We start from the raw sequence: 12,593 nt of genomic DNA, 5'->3' as shown, positions 1-12,593 counted from the left end.
TAGTTTATCCTGACTTTTTTTACCAAAATTGTCGTCCTGACTTTTTTTTTTTGCAAGTGTCTCATCCTGCCTTTTTTTTTTTACTCAAAACTCCTGTCCTGCCTATTTTTTTCAAATTTCATCCTAGCCCCCCCCCCCCCATAAAAATCAAATGGTAGCTCCCTTAGTCATGTACCAATTGCAGCTGGAGCCTCCCGAGGGCAGAGGGGCTATTGAATTCTTCAATTTAGAAACATAGTTGACTCTTGTTTTAACTTTTTTTATTTTTTATTTAAATTCCAAGTTGATATTTCATAAAACGACAAGTATATTCAAATATCTATTGAACAAATGACATACTTATCGATCTGTATAAACTTTCAATGGTATTTTCAAACGTGTTGTAGGTATTTAGAAATAGTATTACACAGGGTATATCTTTTTTAGAAGAAAATATCTTTACATATAGTATGATATGATATTACATTTAGTATTATTGATCTGTTGTTTTGTCAATATATACATGGAGTCTTGCTGTTTTACAGTGAATGATACAATTTTTGGGATATCTGTTTATAAATATGCATGAAGCTTGTATTATATATGAGTTGAGGATGTTCGATACTCTCTGTCAAAATAAAGCTTTGTAGAAGACTGTTATGAATTGATATTATATGCATAAAGAAACTTTAAAAGCCCACCAAAATGGAGGTTTTGGAGACATACGCGATTGAAAATTTGGCGGAAAATGGTTTCTTTAGATTTTTCATACATTTAAACATTCACACCTTTTTTTCTTTCAAAAACTATGGAAACATAACAATAATTTTTAAGATATTTAAGTATGACTTTTTATAAACTATGAAAACAAAATTAGTGCATAGCAGGCAAACTATCTAATGGGACTCCATGGATAAAACCAGAGGATTCCGAATATCCAGAAAAATTACTAAAACGAGAGGAGCGAACATCCTATAAGTTTTATTTCCACACATTTACGCCAAAAGTCATTTACAGCGAATCAGTTCATTATCATTAAATAATTTTATTTTGGATGTAACGCGTCTTCTGATTGGCTGACGTTATTTTGTTATGAACCCATAGACATAATGTAGTCATGTGACCTTGACGTCATCAAGTTTATATAATAGACAGAAAAAATATTACAGTAATTTCTTATAATTTAATTCTAAATTCCATTTTAAACCGTAGAAAACCATGAAAAAAACGTTGATGACGTCACGGTCACATGACTAAATTTTGTCTGCTCATAACAAAATAACGTCAGCCAATCAGAAGACGCGTTACATCCAAAATAAAATTATTAAGAAATGACTGTAACATCTTTCTGTCTATTCGAAATAACATAAAAAATGTGGTGCACACGATTAAATAAACCGCTACGCGCGTTATTCAGTGTGCACCAATTTTTTTATGTTATTTCTTCATAGACAGAAAAAATATTACAGTCATTCCTTAAATATATATATGCGATATTAAATTATATAAACTCTCCTATATTTAATTTTAAAACTAGAAATGTAATGTTGTTGACTATTCAGCCCTATGTTACCTACCACGTACACAATATGGCAAGCCGTTTTACTATTTAATTTAACTTCAAAATATGTCATAAAGTATCTCATATGATATGTAAGATATCTGCTATAACATATAAGATAGTATATCAGATATCTCATATAACATAATATATCTCATATGTCATAGAATATATCAGATATCTCATATAACATAATATATCTCATATGTCATAGAATATATCAGATATCTCATATTATATACACGATATCTCATATAATATATACGAAATTTCATGTAATATATAAGATATCTCATTTGATATATAACATATCTCAATTAATATACAAGATATCTCATATTATCTATAAGATATCTTATATAATCTTGACTAGTTTTAATAAGTAATAAGTAAAAATATATTACAAAGAACATTTTATCAGATATCTTATAAATTATATGAGGTACCTTCTAATCTAGATAAGACATCTTCAAAACTATATGAGATATCTCATAAAGTTTATAAGTTATAATGAAGTAAGAATACATAGTAAAACTGCTTGCCATATTATGATTACTGCCAAGAACGTCGATCTGTTAAAACTAAGCTTAGCAGTCAGTAACCACAATTGAGGTGTCAATGACGGTTTAAAGAATTTTTTTTTTAAATAGCCCAGATCGATGGACGTAAACTCAATTTGCGACAGTAAGACGTAGGTCAAGCTCAGAATTAAATTCAGTTACCTCTTAGTTAAAGTTTTTAGACGAAATGTGACCTTGGACACAATGTAAAGATATTATTATTAATCTCTTAAAAGACATGTGTAAAAGAATCGAGTGGCGGATCAAGAAATTTTCTGCCTTCAGTGAATCCCTATATAAACAACCAAATTTCAACCACAAAAGGGGGGGGGATGAGAATCGAGTGTGAAAATGATAATGTATTGTTTTGAATGGAGGTCATTAAAACTGCTAAGGTTTATTTTGTCATCATGGAATAATTATTGATTTTTTTTATATTATCACAGGATTATTTTTCATGCTCGATTTAAACTATATGTAAAATGTATATCAAACATGTTAATCACACAGATCTGTGTAATCTATTGTTATAATGTAGTTATATATGTGTATATATGTGTCATAATATGAGACTTTAAAGATTTAAACATATTTTCTTATTAAATATATTTTACACAAACGCAACGTGCTTCTTTTTATACCCCCGCTTTGAAAAAAAGGGGGGGGGGTATACTGTTTTACCTCTGTCTGTCCTTCCGTCAGTCCGTCCGTCCCATGAATATTTTTCGTCGCATTTTTCTCAGGAACTACAATATAAGGATTTCTGAAATTTGGTTTCAGAGTTTACATAAGTCTGCTACACCGTTTGATGCCTTTTCAGATTCATCACTCGACAACTTCCTGTTTACCGAACACTTGTATTATTTTACACATGATAACCAAGTTGAAAATTTTCGTCACATTTTTCTCAGGAACTACAATACAAGGATTTCTGAAATTTTGTTTCAAGGTTTATATAAGTCAGCTATACCGTGTGATGCGTTTTCAGATTCATCACTCAACAACTTCCTGTTTACCGAACACTTACAATGTACTATTTTACACATGATAACCAAGTTGAAAATTTCCGTCACATTTTTCTCAGGAACTACAATACAAGGATTTCTGAAATTTGGTTTCAGGATTTATACAAGTCAGCTATACCGTGTGATGCGTTTTCAGATTCATCACTCGACAACTTCCTGTTTACCGAACACTTGTATTATTTTACACATGATAACCAAGTTGAAAATTTCCGTCACATTTTTCTCAGGAACTACAATACAAGGATTTCTGAAATTTTGTTTCAAGGTTTATATAAGTATGCTATACCGTGTGATGCGTTTTCAGATTCATCACTCAACAACTTCCTGTTTACCGAACACTTGTACTATTTTACACATGATAACCAAGTTGAAAATTTCCGTCACATTTTTCTCAGTAACTACAATACAAGGATTTCTGAAATTTGGTTTCAGGATTTATACAAGTCAGCTATACCGTGTGATGCGTTTTCAGATTCATCACTCAACAACTTCCTGTTTATCGAACACTTGCATATTTTTACACTATTAAAATTATCCACTTGCGGCGGGGGTATCATCAGTGAGCAGTAGCTCACAGTTTAACTTGTTTTATATACCTAAAATACTTATCTACTTCATGTTTTGTGTGGATCTAAGAGAAGCAAAAGATACGAAAGGGACATTCGATTCATAAGACAAAACTAAACTGACAACGCAATGGCTTAAATGGAAAAAAAAAACAACAGACAAACAATAGTACACAAAATACAACGTAGAAAACTACAGACTAAGCAACAAGAACCCGGAAGCGGATCCAGCCATTTAAAAGTGGGGTTCCCAACCCAGTATAAAGGGGTCCAACTATATGTTCCCATTCAAATGCATTAATCGGCCTTAAAAAGGGGGTTAAAACTCCCGGCACCCCCTCCCCCTTGGATCCGCCACTGGAACACCACCAAAAACTGGGGGATCAAAACGCCCGTGTGAGTTTTTACAGCGAGGATAAAAAGCCGGACATGATGACCTCTGCACTTTTCACAAATGAGTAGTGCTGTAAGAATACGCTAGTAAGTTTGTCTGTGAAAACTGTCACCACATTACACGAGAACACCAAACTTAAAAAAAACCACAAACACTCTCGAGAAACCATATTACCGTGTGTCGCTAGAATGCAATTGAAGGTATGCATTTTCTTTCTCTCTCAGTTAAATGGGATTATCCATAATAAGGTGTTACTGACATGAAATTGCTAGCGTTGTACTTTTTTTTTTAACTTGAGACAAAAGGGAGAGCATTTACTGCTTGAAATTGAAAAATGCTACATAATCAGATTTAGTTATTTGTCTTCCCATATACTAATACTAAAGTATTGCAATGCAGTCACAATCGTAACTATAAATCACGCTTTTGGTTTTTTTTAATTTTTTTTAGCGGAGTCTCTGATATGGTCCTATAATTTTTAACAGATCAAAAGCGCGACCTAAAACAAAGTTCTTTCTTCCGACCTTGACGTACTTTTAAAGTCTGTATCGGTGATCTAGAAGAAAATTAACAGTCGGCAACATAGGAAAGATTAAAGATGTTGAATTATTAAAGTAGTTTCGGTGTAAAACAACGACTGGTGCTCTGACGTTGACACAAAATCAATCGTTTACCCTACTATAGCTAGAAAACAAAAGAAAATGCTAAAATCAACCGTTACCATGGCAACAAACCTATTGTAATTATAAAATTGTCCAATATTGGGGAAGATGTGAGATATACAGAAGTCGTCTGCTGATAAATTTTGTTTTACCATTATTAATTCCCAATAGACCGGTATTATTGGTCGATTTTTTTCTCTAACATTTCTTTATGTTGTAAGCGGTTTAACACAAATTCTAATATTCTCCTAACATGATTGTGTCATGGGAATATAGAGTAAGAATAAAGGTTTGAATGACGTTTCTTACATAGAAGAAAGCTCAGGGATGATTCCAGGTGTTTTCAAATGGGTCCCTTAAACATCAAATTGGGAATTTTTATTCTAATTGGGAATTTTTTAAGCATAAAATCTAAGACGAAACAACATTATTTTCTTGTAAAAACGGAAAATGTATATTATTAAGTTTAACCTGTACACTGATGTTCATGTAAGTTGTAACATTTTGAATAATTCTGGATGGGCTACTGTTATTACATGAATATCATTGAACATGATGCACTAGTATATCATCTTAGCTATAGTTACCTAGGCCTATTACAAAAACACAAGAACACACCCGCGAAATCGCAGGCATATACAGCTTGTGAACTGTTGTAAGATGATGATTTTTGGTAAAAGATATTGTGTATGGAGAATTACACAAAAGGTATGAAAAGCCCTCTCCTTTTTTCCAAAGTCCGATATTTGTTTCCTTTCTGTTAAATTCAATTATATTCGTGTTTCTGGCCTAAGACCACAATTGTTCTTTGCTACACTGTTTCTTTTGGTAAAAGTCAAATCAAATTAAAAATTTGCACCGTTCCAAACATGAAATAAATATAACTGCTTATATATAGACCATTATTAGTCTAAAAAATATGCTTCTATGACAATTCATCAGTGCTTTTTTGAGAGCCTTATTAACATGCCAATGGTAGGATTTGAATCATGTATAAATGACTAATGTCGGAGGGCTCCTGATCCCGAAATCCCGGGCTTTAAACCATGAAATCCCGAGATGCAGAATTTAAAGAAATTCATATCCCGAAATCGAAAAATATATTCCCGGATCCCGTAAGGATCAATACCCAAATCCCGAGCTTAAAAACAACTGATCCCGATGCCCCGAAAAAGGTCCTGCTTTCCTCTAATCTCTACCTTACTTTCATTTTTGCCAAATCACTATTTTCCCTTTTAACAATAATTTTTTATGCCCCAATTATGGGCATTTACAATTTATGTTTTCTAGTCTGTGCATCCGTGTGTTCGTTTGTTTGGTCGTCTCGTTTAATAGTATAGATATATTTCAGCTAACATAAACCATTGGAAAAATCATTCATCGGGTATGTTTTCAACGGCAGGTCATCTTTATAAATTTACCTTGATTCAAATGGATTTCAAATTGAACTGGTCAATTGACGAATTCAGAAAAGCAATTACCAAAGTTCATATACTTAATTGATAAGATATTTAAAGCATTGAACCAGTATTCTTTAAAATTATTTGGATCATCTTCAAAACTTTTGAAATAGTTCCATAATGATGACATCGCATTTCATGAATGGTCTAGTATCATCTACATTATTTTCAAAAAACGCTCAAACTTTTGTCTTTTGAGGAAATAATTTCTTTTACAAAACAAGTTTTCATAATATTATATAACCGGCTCTGCTGGGCGATCTGTTTTTACGAAATTGGCGCCCATTAAACTGTATCCATCCATGTTATATCAAAATTTGAATTTGCTCTCTGTCGAGGTCTGCTTTGACACCCATTTTTATCAACCTGCTGGGCGATCTTCTTTTACAAGATCGAATACTCCCATAACATATTAATCAATTGAATTCGGCTGCTAAAATTGCACACTCTGTTCCAAAATCTCGCTGTCTTAACTTACTATGCTATAGTTCACATACAACACTTGTTTGACATAACATATCCGAAAAATGAGCAAAACGCATCGTAAACGGTCACCTTTAAATTGCCCTGATGACATTTTTGAAAACTGTAAGGTGACCTATAGTTGCTTAAATTGACGTTATTTGGACTAAGTTGACGATCGAGTCCCATCAAAAAAGCCATGCATGCGCTAGACTCTACAACATTTCTGTAACATTTCTCTATGTTGTAAGCGGTTTAACACAAATTCTCTACGCTCGACGATACTTTGGCATCCAATTCCTTTTAACCCTGGCTACACCACTGAATATTCTCCTAAAATGTTTGTATCATGGGAATATAGTAAGAATAAAAGTTTGAATGAAGTTTCTCACTAAGAAGAAAGCCATGCATGCACGAGGCTCTACACCACTTCTCTAACATTTCTCTATGTTGTAAGCGGTTTAACACAAATTCTAATATTCATCTAAATGTTTGTATCATGGGAATAGAGTAAGAATAAAAGTGTGAATGACGTCCCTCATCCTTGTAATTCCAGAAAAAAGTGAAATAAATGGGATAAAAACGGGATATATTGTAGAATGATTTCACAACGATGTTTGAACGATGCACATTTACCATGGGCCTTTTAATTGCAGAACTTAGATGTCTTTAATTACGAAATCATTGCTTATTAGCACCGCCACGTTGCACAAAACCCAATTTAAATACAACCGTTCTGGGCGTTTTCATTCTTAATGAGTAAATGTACGAGAAGAGACCGATATATGTCATAAAAATACCCCAGAGTTTACAGAATCATCAAAAGCTTGACACTTTAAATACAGATATTCCACGGTTTCACGCCTTATTCGTAGATGAAACAATCATTATATAACATGCCACTTACACGGTCCCCGTGTGGTTATAATCATTTATTTGGAGGGTTTGCTAATTTACAAATACAATTATTCGATAATTCTTCATAATGATTCTACTTTAAAACAAACGTAGTGTCATCATGTCAGATTCGATTAGTCGGCCATGTTTGAGAATGGGTAAAAGAAAAATTGAGATTTACAACAGAAGGGCTATAATGACATTCGAGTATCACTTATTCTCCCATTTCCATTAACGTCTGAGAAATATGTGAACTGGGTAAATATCACACCATTTTAAGGGGATACATGAAACTTGAAGTGACTCATCTGGGTCAATATAACGATTAAATCTGGGTCGATATATCGAATAAATCTTTGCAATGATAATTATGGCTATCCCTTTTGTCATACACGATCGTCTTGCTTGGGAAACAAACACGACTTTTAACATGAAAATTTAAATATTTCATCACGTTTTTATTTTTATGATAGCACATCTTGTCCCCCTAGAAACTGATCAAAGTTGTGATAAGAAAAGAATACCAGAATTTGCTGATTTATTTCAACTCTGAAGTTCAACATGGTAGCTATTACCATGGGAACACAAAAGTTGTTATGTATTGAGTGTTATAGTAGGTTTATATCCGGGCAAAAATTACATAATACACAAATCTGCATATACTAAAATTAGTTTTAAGGTAAAATAAGGAAAGGAGCATAAAAGAAATAACATTAAATATTTTTATACTTTGCAGTTCATCATTTCAAAAAAATAAGTCATTGAACTTAACAAAAAGCAAACAGAAAAGATACAACAAGAGAAACACGATTTGCCATAACGAAAAAGAAGATTATACACACCACTTTTTCAGGTGCTTCACTGTACTTTTAGAATTGTATATGATGGATTTGTGTTAAACGTCATGTGGCAAATAGCACATGCATATTAAAACAAGAACATGATTATGAGATATGAATATAAACCCGTATTTTAAACGTACTTGCTCACAATGTGGCAGTACTCGGGATAATACTTCACCTTACCGGCCGACCAGTTTTTGCTATTACGCTAATTGTCTGGTACTGTACAGTAAAACCAATATTATTTTTTTTCTTTGACTCGATCGTGGATCTAACCCTAGGCAACTACCATTATGCAATGCAGCATGCCTTGATTTTTATATTGTTCAATTAGAATTAATATATTTAGCAGGGGCGGATCCAGCCATTTGAAAAAGGGGGGTTCCCAACCCAGAGTAAAAGGGGGGGGGGGGGTTCCAACTTTATGCTCCCATTCAAATGCATTGATCGGCCAAAAAAAAGGGGGGTTCCAACCCCCGGACCCCCCCTGGATCCGCCAATGTTTAGGGTGCATACAGATGTGCATTGTGCATTTCAGATGAAGACCAACAATAAATATTATACAATTAAGATAATTGATATCAAGATCATGAATAAACATATTTTTTAATTAAAAATTTCGTCACAAGAATACATGAAAGTTGTTATTCTAAATCATGATCCTAAATCGTATGCAGAATTTTCTGTGTTATTTTCGAACGCGGTGTATTTTTAATAATGCTTACTATACAAGGACTGAATGCAAATAGGAAATTAAAATGATTGGATACATGATGATAGACATAGTTACCAAACAGAGATATTAAGACCAATACACGAAATGGATCCTAAATTGTTTGCAGAATTTTCGACGTTACTTTGGAACGCGGTGTATTTTTAATAATGCTTACTGCACTACGATTGAATGCAAAAAGGAAATAACCATGATTGGATAAATGTGTCTGATAATTCATTGGATAGACGGAGTTGTCAAATAGAGATATTAAGACCAATACACGAAATGGTTTTGTAAGTTGATTTAACGTGACCGAACCCTGTAAAAGATCCCGGACAAAAATTAAGTATAGATCGGCAATTCTTCCACTTATAGTATTGTCTAGTATGCGTCAATTATCCCATAAACATAACATTTTTTTTATATATATCTAATAATCATCTTAATATATGAAGCATAACGCGGAAAAAAATCTTTTATATTCTGTATCCCCAAAACATAGCAATAACCTTCTTCCAAAGAAATGTTCCGACAAATTAGTACTGAATATCTAGTATGCGCCAATGTCCTCAGTGCACTTTAACTTTATTTTGCCTTTTATTGCGAACCCTATCATAGTTTTCCATAGATTCACCTGCAAGTTACCTGTCCATTTAAACTTTTGTAAGTTCTATTGTCCCATTGAACAAATACAACAGGTATTTTTCTCTGTATAGTTTATTTGATGGGACCTTTAAATATCTTCCAACAGAAATCTATCACTCATTGATTAATTTACCTGAACAAAAAATTGAACTGTCAATGATAAAAATACATGTACAAATAATAAATAAGAACTCCTGCAAAACTGCATGTGGCATTTTATTTATTCAATATCAATAATACATGTTTAATAGTTTCAATATAAACACTGATTCAAAAATTAAAAGCTTGTCTAAGCGGGGATTCGTTTGTTCATACTTCAGAATTTATGATAGTAAAATGAATCTCAGCCAAGTGTGTGCATTGCTATTATTTAGTTAAGTTAGTTTGCAAAATAAATTTCAAAGTCATTTTCAAGATTTCAAAATTATTCAAGATGCAAAATTAAAGCGTTTTTTTAATCAAATTAATCATGTAATTCTTAAAATATTTTTTTATCTAAATTGATGTAATGTGTAAATAATGTATCCAATGCAAAATTTGCACCTTGTATGAATCAAAAGAACTACATAATAAATGAACAGTCAGACTCAACAATAACCAGGGGAGATAATTTTAATGAATATATCCACAGTGTTTAAAAATGTTCTCAGATTTTTCAAGCGTTATTCCATCTATAACTGCATCACATATTGCAGCTCTTGTATGGTCAAAAGTAAAATAACAGTGATTTTACAAAATAAATCATTGTACAAATGTTACTTTTTGGTCTTCCCTTACATAAAAACAGCAAGAAAATTATTAATCTATTCAGATACATAGCTGAGAAATCAACATAAAAGGAATAAGTTGAGATGAATTTGTGAAAATAAGTTGGTTTACAGAATTTGAAAAACAAACAAAAAACACACATTCATACACCTTGGGCATCTATTATATTGATTTCTGTCCTAATAAATACACTATTGACATCCTTTCATGAAAACATAACAAACCCTCAGTTTTGAATGAAGAATAAAAAACAACAACCAGGGTATATTGAACAATTACAAGTGTATTTTCATTTATTTGGAAGAATTTTTTTTTACTCAGGTAAATTAATCAATGAGTGATAGATTTCTGTTGGAAGAAATTTAAAGGTCCCATCAAATAAACTATGCAGAGAACAATACCTGTTGTATTTGTTCAATGGGACAATAGAACTTACAAAAGTTTAAATGGACAGGTAACTTGCAGGTGAATCTATGGAAAACTATGATAGGGTTCGCAATAACTTTTTTGATTCGAGCGTCCCTTGTAATTCTTTAGCATGCGAAACCCCGCGTCATCAGTAGAAACTTATACGCCCACTCAACAGAGTCCAAATGAAATGGATTTCAACAATCATAGGTCACAATATGGACTTCAATGAGACAAAGATCTTTTATACCGTTTTTCTCTATTTTAAAAAAATGTTTGCCCATTATGCCCTTTTATTATATTATTAAGCATCAAATTATTCTCTATTCTTAATTAGTTTTGCCTGTGTTTCTCTAGACTTTACTTGTATGCCCTTTATTCTGGAATTTTCGTCTATTATCCTCTATTCTGCAAACTCCATCCAGGTTATCAAAAATGGACAAATTCATCAATATATTCATAATGACTTGTAGATATTTTTTCTGTTGGAATGATGATACGATATTGCGTAATATACAATGAAACTTTGATCATTCGATACCAAACCTCTGTAGGTCTCGTGTCGCCATTTTGTCTCGTCTCTTTCTAATGATTGAAACAGTTTATCAAAATTATGGACGTTTCCATTGTCCCTAGTGCAGTACTGGCTTTCATTTCAAACAAATAGTTATAGATGGTGTTAGAAACCTTTCGGATGTCTACAGTTGTTATCGACAGTTTGTAACAGTTCCGAAAAACTAATACACTGCACCAATAACACGTCCTTCGATTTATCATTGAACAATTAATAGGGTATGCTTGTAAAATGGAAAAGAAGAGAGGCATCCTAGAGAATAATGCATTATGGGATAAAAGAATAAAGAACAATTGTAATCTAAATATTAAGAATAGAAAATTATTGGGGAAAAATTTATAAAGCCAACAATAAATAATCACTTGCCAAATAAAAAAAATACGGAATAGCTGCAAACTAGAATTGACAAAACTAATGAAAATATAGTCTTTGTGTGCACGTCTTACTTTCAATTGTTTTACCATCAAAATTGGCGGATCCAGGGGTGGGGGGGGGGGGGGGTGAGGGGGTGAGGGGGGTTGGACGATCAATGCATTTGAATGGGAGCATATAGTTGGAACCCCCACTTTACTCTGGGTTGGGACCCCCCTTATGAAATGGCTGGATCCGCCCCTGATCAACTAGTTTAACACTGTCACAACAGTTGGCAAAACCTATAACGTATAGTCAGCTATAAAAAGCAAAATATGAAACAACTGATACGAGAAAAACAACCGCTTGTATGACAATACAATACACACAAACAAAATTGACAGGCACCTACCAACGACAACCACTGAATCACTGACTACTTGGAACAGGCGCATAAAGCAAGAAGCCGGGACAACATATATGTGAGCAGTGGCGGATCCAGGGAGGGGGGGGTTCCGGGGGTTGGAACCCCCCTTTTTTTGTGGACGATTAATGCATTTGAATTGGGACATATAGTTTGGTGTTGATAGATTCTTCTCTAGACCCTGTTGATTTTTTCAAACTTCTGTTTAATTTTGGGGAACTATAAGCTTTATATATGATACGGACATAGATTTAACATTGAATACATACATATGTATGCTTTGGTTATACGAGGGTTCCA

This window comes from Mytilus galloprovincialis, chromosome 11, assembly GCF_965363235.1.
Source record: "Mytilus galloprovincialis chromosome 11, xbMytGall1.hap1.1, whole genome shotgun sequence".
In the NCBI taxonomy this organism is placed as follows: domain Eukaryota; kingdom Metazoa; phylum Mollusca; class Bivalvia; order Mytilida; family Mytilidae; genus Mytilus; species Mytilus galloprovincialis.
Note: the sequence above shows the minus strand (reverse complement) of the source record.